This window comes from Saccostrea echinata, unplaced genomic scaffold (assembly GCF_033153115.1).
Source record: "Saccostrea echinata isolate AGI-Se365-2 ecotype Australia unplaced genomic scaffold, CSIRO_AGI_Sech_v1 ptg000054l, whole genome shotgun sequence".
Lineage (NCBI taxonomy): Eukaryota > Metazoa > Mollusca > Bivalvia > Ostreida > Ostreidae > Saccostrea > Saccostrea echinata.
The window spans coordinates 69,676,134-69,688,972 of NW_026889803.1; the positions used below are offsets into that span (position 1 = coordinate 69,676,134).

At 36.1% G+C, this 12,839-nt stretch overlaps 1 long non-coding RNA gene across 1 annotated transcript; it reads left to right on the plus strand.

Annotated features, from left to right (window-relative positions):
• The first annotated feature begins 750 nt into the window (after positions 1 to 750).
• LOC133171805 (uncharacterized) lies at positions 751 to 8,902 on the plus strand. The gene is made up of 3 exons (XR_009718872.1): positions 751 to 785; positions 8,057 to 8,119; positions 8,845 to 8,902. It is a non-coding gene; the product is annotated as an uncharacterized LOC133171805 (long non-coding RNA).
• The last annotated feature ends 3,937 nt before the right edge of the window (positions 8,903 to 12,839 follow it).

A 12,839-nucleotide genomic window follows, 5' to 3' on the forward strand; every position in this document is an offset into this window, starting at 1 on the left:
GCTGAGTATGCACACCAGTGTACTCGGGTATACCCTAGATATACCCGGGTTTAACCCAGGGTATACCCGGGTTTTACCCAGGGTATACCCGGGTCTAACCCAGGGTATACCCGGGTTTAACCCGGGTTATACCCGGGTTTAACCCGGGTTATAAACCCGGGTATACCCGGGTTTAACCCGGGTTATACCTGGGTTTAACCCAAGATATACCCGGGTTTAACCCAGGATAATCAAGGGTTAAACCCAGGATATACCCGGGTATAACCCAGGATATACCCGGGTATAACCCAGGTATAATCAAGGATATATCTGGGTTTAACCCATGATAAACCCGAGTATAACCCAAGATATACACGGGTTTAACCCATGTTAAACCCGGGTATAACCCAGGGAAAACTTGGCCGTGATACAGGGTGAATATTATTGTGAAACCTAGGTATACGATGGGTTTTACTTTGGTTTTCTACAGGTTTTTTACTCTTTATTCATATTTATTTTACTTAATGAGTATGAGAGCATATTTTTTTGCTTTCCAACATGGTTAGGGTTAGGGTTAGGGTTAGGGTTAGGGTTAGGGGTTAGGGGTTAGGGGTTAGGGTTAGGGTTAGGGTTAGGGTTAGGGTAAGGGCACTTTGACGTGTTGCGGGTGCGGGATTGCGGGACTCCGCCTATTTTATCACGTGATTGTCAATCATTTCATTGTGAAAGTAGGTGTTTTCTTGCAGAATTTCTTTCGATTTGGACGTTTATATACTGTTGTGTTTTTAATGGGTGATTTTTTTGATGTTAGGTAATATTTCATTTGATTTTTTTAATTGCTAATTATCATGTATTGTTTGAGTAAGCAACGGCATCTTTTTTAAGGAAGTAATGCATAATCTTGCCTTATTTTTGCATTAAAAATTAACGGAAGTATAATGAATTTTTTGTGTTTAAGAGGACAAAGTTTATGTATATTTTTTTGTGTTCTTCAATAGTACCTGGTGATTTAAAGTGTATTTTCAATGGTTAATTAGGATATATTCCTTTTAATTACACAATAAGAACATATTGATTGAAATTTAGGTCATTTAAGTAAACTTCAAATGATGCTGAGTATGCACACCAGTGTACTCGGGTATACCCTAGATATACCCGGGTTTAACCCAGGGTATACCCGGGTTTTACCCAGGGTATACCCGGGTCTAACCCAGGGTATACCCGGGTTTAACCCGGGTTATACCCGGGTTTAACCCGGGTTATACCTGGGTTTAACCCAAGATATACCCGGGTTTAACCCAGGATAATCAAGGGTTAAACCCAGGATAATCAAGGGTTAAACCCAGGATATACCCGGGTATAACCCAGGTATAATCAAGGATATATCTGGGTTTAACCCATGATAAACCCGAGTATAACCCAAGATATACACGGGTTTAACCCATGTTAAACCCGGGTATAACCCAGGGAAAACTTGGCCGTGATACAGGGTGAATATTATTGTGAAACCTAGGTATACGATGGGTTTTACTTTGGTTTTCTACAGGTTTTTTACTCTTTATTCATATTTATTTTACTTAATGAGTATGAGAGCATATTTTTTTGCTTTCCAACATGGTTAGGGTTAGGGTTAGGGTTAGGGTTAGGGTTAGGGTTAGGGGTTAGGGGTTAGGGTTAGGGTTAGGGTTAGGGTTAGGGTAAGGGCACTTTGACGTGTTGCGGGTGCGGGATTGCGGGACTCCGCCTATTTTATCACGTGATTGTCAATCATTTCATTGTGAAAGTAGGTGTTTTCTTGCAGAATTTCTTTCGATTTGGACGTTCATACACTGTTGTGTTTTTAATGGGTGATTTTCTTGATGTAAGGTAATATTTCATTTGATTTTTTTAATTGCTAATTATCATGTATTGTTTGAGTAAGCAACGGCATCTTTTTTAAGGAAGTAATGCATAATCTTGCCTTATTTTTGCATTAAAAATTTACGGAAGTATAATGAATTTTTTGTGTTTAAGAGGACAAAGTTTATGTATATTTTTTTTATGTTCTTCAATAGTACCTGGTAATTTAAAGTGTATTTTCAATGGTTAATTAGGATATATTCCTTTAAATTATACAATAAGAACATATTGATTGAAATTAAGGTCATTTAAGTAAACTTCAAATGATGCTGAGTATGCACACCAGTGTACTCGGGTATACCCTAGGTATACCCGGGTTTAACCCAGGGTATACCCGGGTTTAACCCAGGGTATACCCGGGTTTAACCCGGGTTATACCCGGGTTTAACCCGAGTTATACCCGGGTTTAACTCGGGTTATACCTGGGTTTAACCCAAGATATACCCGGGTTTAGGGTTAGGGTTAGGGTCAGGGTTAGGGTCAGGGTCAGGGTTAGGGTTAGGGTCAGGATCAGGGTTAGGGTTAGGTTAGGGTAAGGGCACTTTGACGTGTTGCGGGTGCGGGATTGCGGGACTCCGCCTATTTTATCACGTGATTGTCAATCATTTCATTGTGAAAGTAGGTGTTTTCTTGCAGAATTTCTTTCGATTTGGACGTTCATACACTGTTGTGTTTTTAATGGGTGATTTTCTTGATGTAAGGTAATATTTCATTTGATTTTTTTAATTGCTAATTATCATGTATTGTTTGAGTAAGCAACGGCATCTTTTTTAAGGAAGTAATGCATAATCTTGCCTTATTTTTGCATTAAAAATTTACGGAAGTATAATGAATTTTTTGTGTTTAAGAGGACAAAGTTTATGTATATTTTTTTTATGTTCTTCAATAGTACCTGGTAATTTAAAGTGTATTTTCAATGGTTAATTAGGATATATTCCTTTAAATTATACAATAAGAACATATTGATTGAAATTAAGGTCATTTAAGTAAACTTCAAATGATGCTGAGTATGCACACCAGTGTACTCGGGTATACCCTAGGTATACCCGGGTTTAACCCAGGGTATACCCGGGTTTAACCCAGGGTATACCCGGGTTTAACCCGGGTTATACCCGGGTTTAACCCGAGTTATACCCGGGTTTAACTCGGGTTATACCTGGGTTTAACCCAAGATATACCCGGGTTTAGGGTTAGGGTTAGGGTCAGGGTTAGGGTCAGGGTCAGGGTTAGGGTTAGGGTCAGGATCAGGGTTAGGGTTAGGGTTAGGGTTAGGGTTAGGGTTAGGGTTAGGGTTAGGGTTAGGGTCAGGGTCAGGGTCAGGGTGAGGGTTAGGGTTAGGGTTAGGGTCAGGGTCAGGGTTAGGGTTAGGGTTAGGGTTAGGGTTAGGGTTAGGGTTAGGGTTAGGGTCAGGGTCAGGGTTAGGGTTAGGGTTAGGGTTAGGGTTAGGGTTAGGGTTAGGGTTAGGGTTAGGGTATGGGCAGAAAACGAAGTTGCCGGAATTAGGTCATGCCGGAATTAGGTCAAAGAAAGTGAAAGTGAAAGTCATGGATAGAAGTCATAGCAAAGGAAATAGTGGAATTTTCCGAAGCTCATAACTCTCTTATTTATTATCGGATTAAGACGAGTTTGGTGTCGTTGGAAAGGTAAGAAAACGGACAATAAGACTATGAGAGAGTTTTAAAGTGCAGGTAGCCAGAAAGGGTGAAAACATGGATTTTAATTAAAACCAAAGATTGTACTTAAAAAGTAACAGAATGAGATTTGTTGACCGTTTTCAACTTGAAATATCTTGAGATTGAAATGTTCTAATTTAATTGCAACAATGCATGGTATGTGAGAACTTTACAAAACATAGCATGTTACTACTTGTTCGCAATGCTCGGTTAGTCGTAAACTCATGTCGCAACAAATTAAGAACGACTTCAGTGATTTGGACATGTCGCGACACCAGACATGTCCTTATTTTTGTCGATTACATATCAAATAGAAATTGGTTGCTTTATATTTGCACGGTTAACTTAGACGAAGGAAAAGAAAGCCTAATTTCACTTTTATTTCTTGTATTTTTAAGAAATACAAGAAAAATGTATATTTGTTGGGACCTAGAAAAAAATCACCTAAAATGCTATGTACCTCTGAGCAGAGGTCCAATATTTGTTTGATTTTTCGATTATTCCTGTGTAATGAAGATTATTTTATTTTATTTTATTTTTTTTTTTTTTCTGTTTTATCAAATACAAAATGATTTATAAGGAGGAAAAAAATAGCCAAAAAAGGCAAATATCTTATGTAACCCTGGGGTTAAAAGAAATGGCTAAATTTGTGTCTCGCTAAAGATTCCACGTGTATGTTAATTTTACATTATATACAACTTCAATTTCGCAACAATAATATTCATTTTTAAATAATATCTTAATAACCTAACGATGAATTATTTGGCCTACCTTTTTCACGTCTTCTTTTTTTCCACTGTCTGTGAAACTATGCGCTTACCCTATTCAAAGTCGGCGCGCGCTCAAAGTGTTGACCTAAGCATTTCACACCTGTTGCGGATGGCATCCTATACACAAAGCCTGCGAGTGCGTCTACAGCGGACCACGCTATACACAGCGAAAGGTTTATGTGATGAAATAATTAGTGGCCTGCACTAGTTTTTAAACGGAGCTGATGTCTTGTCAATTTAATGTACAAAGATTAAAGTGGATTTTTTCATCTCTCTGAGTTGTCTTTTCTTGTCATGTCATGAATAGAAGTAACAGTAAAGGAAATTGAAACACCAAATTTATGTCAGTAATAGACCTCGATAGGGACTCCTAGAAGCCACAAAGAGTAAGCAAAAATAGTTTCTCTCTCTTAAGATATGAAAGACTAAAGAGGAGGAAAATGTAGCAAAGTCTTCGAAAATTTGAAAGAGGGGTTGGACGGGTTATCGTGGTCAGATCTCGACAACCTGGACGTTGCTGAGGAAGTCTCAATGAGAGTTTTTCAAGTGCCGAGAAAAGGGATTTGGCTGGGAATGAAGGCGAATTTCCGTTTTGCACCAAGTTCTTTTTCGGCTTCTAACTGGAAAAGGGTGCGAGCTAGACCCCCAAATGATTTGTATTTCGAAAGTTGTGTAGAGGTCAAGGAATCCACATACCAAAGCTCAGCCTCAGTGCCTCAAGGGCATGCAACCTATGGGCATTTGAAGAAAATGTGCTGTAATTCCAGTTGGACAGGAAGGCGACGTCGGCGGAAGTCGAGAATTTGGGAGGAAAGGGAACTTCTCTTCCCATGAAAGGTCAAGTAGGTCTTGAAATGCTTACCTCAATCCTTCTTTCTGAAATGACCAAAAACTGCTCAGAAGGGGTGGTAAATTGACGCCAAATTGAAAGGTCCGTATCTCTCTTCGTTTTCATGCGATTTACAAACTCTTGGTGTCATTGAAAAGGTCTTGGCAAGTTCTGTCAACAACGTGAAGATGGTTATTAAAGGTTAAAGACGAAAAAAGTTGCGAGGGTTGAAAGATGTATGTCTCAGCAGCGTGGGTACACCTAGGCAATATTTGCTCTAGGAAGCCTCGCGAAAAGTCGTAAATTGTTCTGACCGTTATGGCTATGGATAGACGTTGTCAAGAGCTTTCTGACAAGCCCAGGAACTTGAAAATCCATAACGAAATAAAGATCTTCTGCCGTTTGCAAGCATATCAAGAAAATCGCTTGTTATTCAACTTTTGGCTCTCTGAACTGACACGTTCATGACATCATCGTAAAGAGCTCTTGAAGACCTTTCCAACGACACCCAGAACGTTAACATCGGAGCAGTCTGTCGAAAGATATGAGCCAAAAACGAAAAGTAAGTGTTTGCAGGGGTTAAAGTCAGGATTTGTGGGGGTTAGGGTTAGTGGGGGTTAGGGTTAATGGGGGTTAGGGTTAGTAGGGTTAAGGTTAGTGGGGTTAGGGTTAGTGGGGGTTAGGGTTAGTGGGGTTAGGGTTAGTGGGGGGTTAGGGTTAGGGTTAGTCAGGGTTAGGGTTAGGGTTAGTGGGGTTAGGGTTAGGGTTAGGATTAGTGGGGGTTAGGGTTAGTGTTAGGGTTAGGCTTAGGGTTGGGTTAGGGTTAGGGTTAGGGTTGGGTTTGGGTTAGGGTTAGGGTATGGGCAGAAAACGAAGTTGCCGGAATTAGGTCATGCCGGAATTAGGTCAAAGAAAGTGAAAGTGAAAGTCATGGATAGAAGTCATAGCAAAGGAAATAGTGGAATTTTCCGAAGCTCATAACTCTCTTATTTATTATCGGATTAAGACGAGTTTGGTGTCGTTGGAAAGGTAAGAAAACGGACAATAAGACTATGAGAGAGTTTTAAAGTGCAGGTAGCCAGAAAGGGTGAAAACATGGATTTTAATTAAAACCAAAGATTGTACTTAAAAAGTAACAGAATGAGATTTGTTGACCGTTTTCAACTTGAAATATCTTGAGATTGAAATGTTCTAATTTAATTGCAACAATGCATGGTATGTGAGAACTTTACAAAACATAGCATGTTACTACTTGTTCGCAATGCTCGGTTAGTCGTAAACTCATGTCGCAACAAATTAAGAACGACTTCAGTGATTTGGACATGTCGCGACACCAGACATGTCCTTATTTTTGTCGATTACATATCAAATAGAAATTGGTTGCTTTATATTTGCACGGTTAACTTAGACGAAGGAAAAGAAAGCCTAATTTCACTTTTATTTCTTGTATTTTTAAGAAATACAAGAAAAATGTATATTTGTTGGGACCTAGAAAAAAATCACCTAAAATGCTATGTACCTCTGAGCAGAGGTCCAATATTTGTTTGATTTTTCGATTATTCCTGTGTAATGAAGATTATTTTATTTTATTTTATTTTTTTTTTTTTTCTGTTTTATCAAATACAAAATGATTTATAAGGAGGAAAAAAATAGCCAAAAAAGGCAAATATCTTATGTAACCCTGGGGTTAAAAGAAATGGCTAAATTTGTGTCTCGCTAAAGATTCCACGTGTATGTTAATTTTACATTATATACAACTTCAATTTCGCAACAATAATATTCATTTTTAAATAATATCTTAATAACCTAACGATGAATTATTTGGCCTACCTTTTTCACGTCTTCTTTTTTTCCACTGTCTGTGAAACTATGCGCTTACCCTATTCAAAGTCGGCGCGCGCTCAAAGTGTTGACCTAAGCATTTCACACCTGTTGCGGATGGCATCCTATACACAAAGCCTGCGAGTGCGTCTACAGCGGACCACGCTATACACAGCGAAAGGTTTATGTGATGAAATAATTAGTGGCCTGCACTAGTTTTTAAACGGAGCTGATGTCTTGTCAATTTAATGTACAAAGATTAAAGTGGATTTTTTCATCTCTCTGAGTTGTCTTTTCTTGTCATGTCATGAATAGAAGTAACAGGGTTAGGGTTAGGGTTAGGGTTAGGGTTAGGGTTAGGGTTAGGGTTAGGGTATAGGGGGTTTTACGAAGATTGCTCCGGAGCCATCTCGTCAATGTCACTTTCTGTCACGTGATTTCAGTAGGCGTGGTTATTGTTTTTCTAATTTAAATACTTTGTGTAGCGAAACTATTAAAGTTTATTTTGTCATTTCCATCATACACTTTGGCTCAGTAGGTAGAACAGCGGACTTCAGATTAAGGGGTGCCGGGTTCGATTCCCGATGGGATCGTTCATTTTATAGCTCTTTTTATTATTTTTTTAAGATGAAAGTCGCTGATTAATTACAGATCTTTTCGAGTCAAATATTAGTATATATTGAGATTTTATACCCTTTTGTCCAAAGCTTGCTTCGAAATCATTTGTTTGGATATATAGAGAGATTATTGAAATCACAAGGAAGGAAGTGTTACAATAAAAAAAAATAATAATTTCATTTCGTATAACAAGAATAATTCTCTGCCGCTCCCAAACCCCTCTTTTCTATTATGCAGTTTGGTACAACTCTTACTCTAAAGAATGTTTATTAGCATATTGATGCAGCTTTTACTCTTTGTTAGGGGTAGGGTAATGGGGCTTTTATTGTAACTCAGTTGCATCTTGTCAATGCCAAAAAAAATCACGTGATAATTGTAGGTCCAGTTTTAGTGATAGATATTTTACCATAGAGAGTTCTAGAACCTTTACGTCATTTCTATTTTTATTGTCACGTGCATACTTGTAGGTTTGAGCCGCCATTTTACTAAACGAGACAGTAGGAAGATGTCAAAGAAAGTCGAAGAACCCGGTAAGTGGAATAGAGGAAAAGGAATCTTTTTTTAATGCTGGAGATTAAAATATTTTCTTAGAATGAGAACAAACTTCAATATGTGGTTGAAAAATGACCGATTTAATAAGAAATAAACTAGTTTTAACGATCATCAAAATTAGAGATATAAATAAGAGAAAATGACTTAAGTTGAAGATATAAGTAATACCGTATTGAAAAGGTCACAGTGAAGACCCTGATCCGAAGTGTAAAAATTGCGTAATGAAACATGCAAATAAATAAATATCTTCTCTTGACCCGATAATATGAGTCATGAAATATTGACTTTGTCCATGAGGGGAATTTATTGGAATAGACAATTCTCTTGAAAACTTTTTTACGTCAACTGTATTAAAGTGAAAATTAATTCACAAAATATATATATTCCGTGGTAAATCTGTTTTCTTTTAAATCTCAAGTCATACTTTGTATGTGATCTTAGTACCAAACTTAAATCTTTACATAAACCATTATATCAAATTAACCCTAACCCTAACCTTAATCTTAATCTTAACCTCAATCCTAACCTTAATATATTTACCCCTTAATTCTCACTGAAAGAACAGAATAATGTAAGCACATACTGATTACTTCATTAGATTTTCATACAATGATGATCCAAAACAAATAATTTCTTCGCTTAGAAACATGAGTAAGTAATAATTATGAGGAAGATTTCAAGTTAAACTATATTTAATTAATAGATGAATCTCAACTCTCTAAACCTGGAAAAGAGGGGATGAAAGAAAAGCAAGAAAAGAACATAGAAGGTAGATCAAAACTTATCAACAATTAGTTATCATACTTTATGAATTCTGTTTAATTTCATTCAAAGGACAACAAGCAATGTGGTAGTTGGTAGGATGAGAAAACTCCAATTAGAGTTTTTGATTTGGTTTCGGTTTAAACTTTATGCAATGAAATTAATGTAAAGAATATTGTTTGAACTATATTCATGGTGAAAATATAATTAACTGATTCTCATGCTTGATGAATGATTTCTTCAAAAGAACAAATGAAATTTTCAGATCCTGTCTCATCCACAAGTTGTATGGAGCAAGGAAAAGAAGAGGACTTGAAAGGAAAGCCAGAAGGAAAGATTGAAGGTAGACCAAAGCTTATCAACAATTAGTTATCAAACTATATGAATTCTTTTTATTTCATTCAAAAGACAACAACCAATGTTGTAGGTGGTAGGATGATAAAACTCCAAATTAGAGGTTAAGTTTTGGGTTCAGTTTAAACTAGATGCAATGAAACTAATGTAAATTAAAATTATTGAACTTTATTTATGATGAAAATATAACTGACTGTTTCCCATACTTGATGAATGGTTTCTTCCAAAGAACAATTGAAATTTTCAGATCCTGTCTCGAGCACAAGTGGAATCGAACAAGGAAAAGAAGAGAACTTGGAATTAAAGCAAGACAGAAAGAATGAAGGTAGACCAAAAATATAAGTTTAATTTCAACAAGCAGTGTTGTAGTTGGTAGGATAATAAAACCTCAAATAAGAGAATTAGGTTTGGTTTTGGAATCAGTTTATCAGCTCACCTGAACTGAAATCTTAAGTGAGCTTTTCTGATCACATCTTGTCCGGCATCCGTCTGTCAGTCTGTATGTCCCTCTGTCTGTCCGTTAGTCTGTAAACTTTTCACATTTTCATCGTCTTCTCAAGAACTTCTGGGCCAATTTCAACAAAACTTGCCACAAAGTATGTTTTAGTTAAGGGGATTCAAATTTGTTCAAATGAAGGGCTATGCCCCCTTCAAAGGGGACATAATTATGAACTAGTAAAAAACAAAGCCATGTTTGGTCATATTTATATGGAATCATCATCAGGTAGTGTATCTTCAAGTTTATAGAAATCATGACCCCCAGGGGAAGGGCGGGGCCACAATGACTGACCATTGTTTTAAAAAGAAATATAGAGGACAATTCTTTAAATAACTTCCCAAGAATAAAAAAGCCATGATTGGTCATATTTATTTGGAAGCATCCTCAGTTAGTGTAGATTCAAGTTCAAATCATGACATGACACCCGGGGCTTGGCAGCGTCCACAATGACCGAGCAAAGTTTCACATTGAAATATGTAGGAAAAATGTATTAAAAACTAAAGAATAGCAAAGCCATGATTGATCATATTTATACGGAAGCATTCTCAGTTAGTGTAGATTCAAATTTGTTTCAACCACCACCCCCGGTGGTTGGGCAAGGCCACACTGGCTGACCAAAGTTTAAAATAGAAATATATAATAAAATTCTTTAAATATTTTGTCGAGAATAGCAAAGATGTAATTGGTCATACATATATTTATATGGAAGCATTCTCAGGAAGTTTAGACTCAGGTTTGTGCAAATCATACCCTATCCCCTTTAAGGAATGGTTGGGACTTTTTTGGGTTTAAACTTTTCAATAATTAACTAATTTTTGCTTTTATGCTAGCCACAGTGCTGAGGTGAGCAATGTGGCCCATGGGCCTCTTGTATTAGATGCAATGATATCAATTTTAAAAAAAAAATACTGAACTATATTCATAGTGAAAATGTTATTGACTGATTTTCATGCTTGATGTATGGTTTCTAAGTGGAATGTAAAAAAGTTTTTAAGCTGTTTTTTATTTATCTTAGTATCTCCTTTAAACAGAAAAGATAAAAAGAGAATTAGGACTCTTAGGTATAATTTTTAAAATGTTTTACAGATACGCCAGTGAGACAGAATATATGTATCGAGGATGATGAAATCCCTTCAAGTCAACGATGAAAACACCGATATCGTATGGTCAACGAAGCGAAGAAGTTATGAAAACAAAAACATAGCTTTATCAGGAAAAATGGGTTTCAATTAAAATGACGCTGATTGCTTGTTTTAACATGACGGTTTTTTGGACATTTTTTTAAAATAAAGTTAAATCTTGTCTTGAACATGATGATTTGATTGAACATTAAAGAAATGTTTAATTAATTTTGTTAGAAATTTCATTTGGAATATAGAAAAAAAACTGGAGGTTGATGTTTGTTTGTAAAGACAAAAGTTCCATACTTTGAAGAAATAAATTTGAGCAATCAGTTTATTTAGTTAAGGAATGATTTGTTATTGAACTTGATCAATTTTTCAAAACCTAAATGAGGAGAAATTATGTTGAAATCTAGCAAGATGTTTCTAGATAAATACTATGAAAGCTGATGGTCTAGTTATCAGAATAGGGTGGATTTTTTCCCTCAAAGAAACTTTATTAAAAACTTCCTGAACAATGTAAAATATGTGAGTGATTGATTGAATTTTTCGAAAATTGTTCACTCATATGGAGATGTCACCATTTGCTGGTAGAGAGCAGTATATTCTGTACTATACTCGACACTCAGGACTACTGAGCAGGGAGGGATCTTTTTCATGCCAGCACCTACTGCGACACGGGACTTCGGTTTATACGGTCTCACCAGAGGAACCAGTGTACATGTCCCACAGTTGGATTCGAACTATCGAGTTCAGGATCAACACCTCACTTCACGATTTATAGAGAAGACGCTCTCAGTCAAATGCTGACTGAAGTTTTTCATATTAATTGTTAGTCCATTATTTATATACTGAATTGACGACAGATTCCTCCCCCCCCATTATTTCCTGATCATGACAACGAGCACACGGCGGTTGTGACCGCTCGGCAGGGGATGCTCACTCCTCCATGGAATCTGATCCCACCTCTGATGTTTCGGAGGTCCGTGTTTCCTCTGCTCTTATTTTGTATATTGTTTGATGGACTTTGAGATTGAATACTGCTCGTTATCTCCATATCCTTCTCTAACATTTCACAACCCGGGCGACTTTAGATATGAGGTTGAGAATATAAAATTATTTTAACCTTTGATTGCAAGACTATGAGTAAAGATAAATCAGCCAAAGAAACAAAGGGGTTGACGTGAAGGTTGTGATAATGCTTAAGGAGAATCCCAAAGAATATCCCCAAAGCTTTTAATTTTATAGATCTCTGTTTCAATCCTTTTAAATGATGGTTTCTGCATTGAAAGGCACACATTAGCTCTTAATAATTTAATAGAATTAGTTTCCTATTTTAACAAAATGGGGAAAAAAAATTACATCAAAATTAGATGTTTCTTGTAAAATATTTGCTATAAATCAATGCATCACATGGATACCTAATAAAATATGTAGAGAAAAGTCGAATAGAAATTTTTAGAAATAGAAAAAAAAAATAATTAAAATAAAACAAATAATTTTTTTTTTTAACTTGTGTTTAAATTCTTAAAACTAGGCACAACTGGAGAAAAACATGTTTGTTAATCATATTTTATAAGAAATGGGCATGAAAGTTTTAAATTTTACAGAAACATATTTTTTTAAAGTTTGGCCAATCCTGATGAAAAATAAACCGATCCCAACCAGAATTGTACATTTATTAGATATAAATAACATTTCTCGAAGAAAACTCGTCTCATTCGGTATAATAGGAGTTTAAAAAAAATTGAACTTGACAATCAAATATATTCTTTAATAGTAAATCCATGAAAAAGGCAATAAACTAGTTTTGTAGTTATTATGTTGAAATTTTGATGAGGATCGGTGTAATTTTGATCGGGTTAAATAACAAATTTAAAAAAAATTATTTTTTCCCCTAAATTTTTGCAATTTCAGTTCAATTTCTCTTTAAAATGTGATTGGAAAACATGTTCTCTTAAG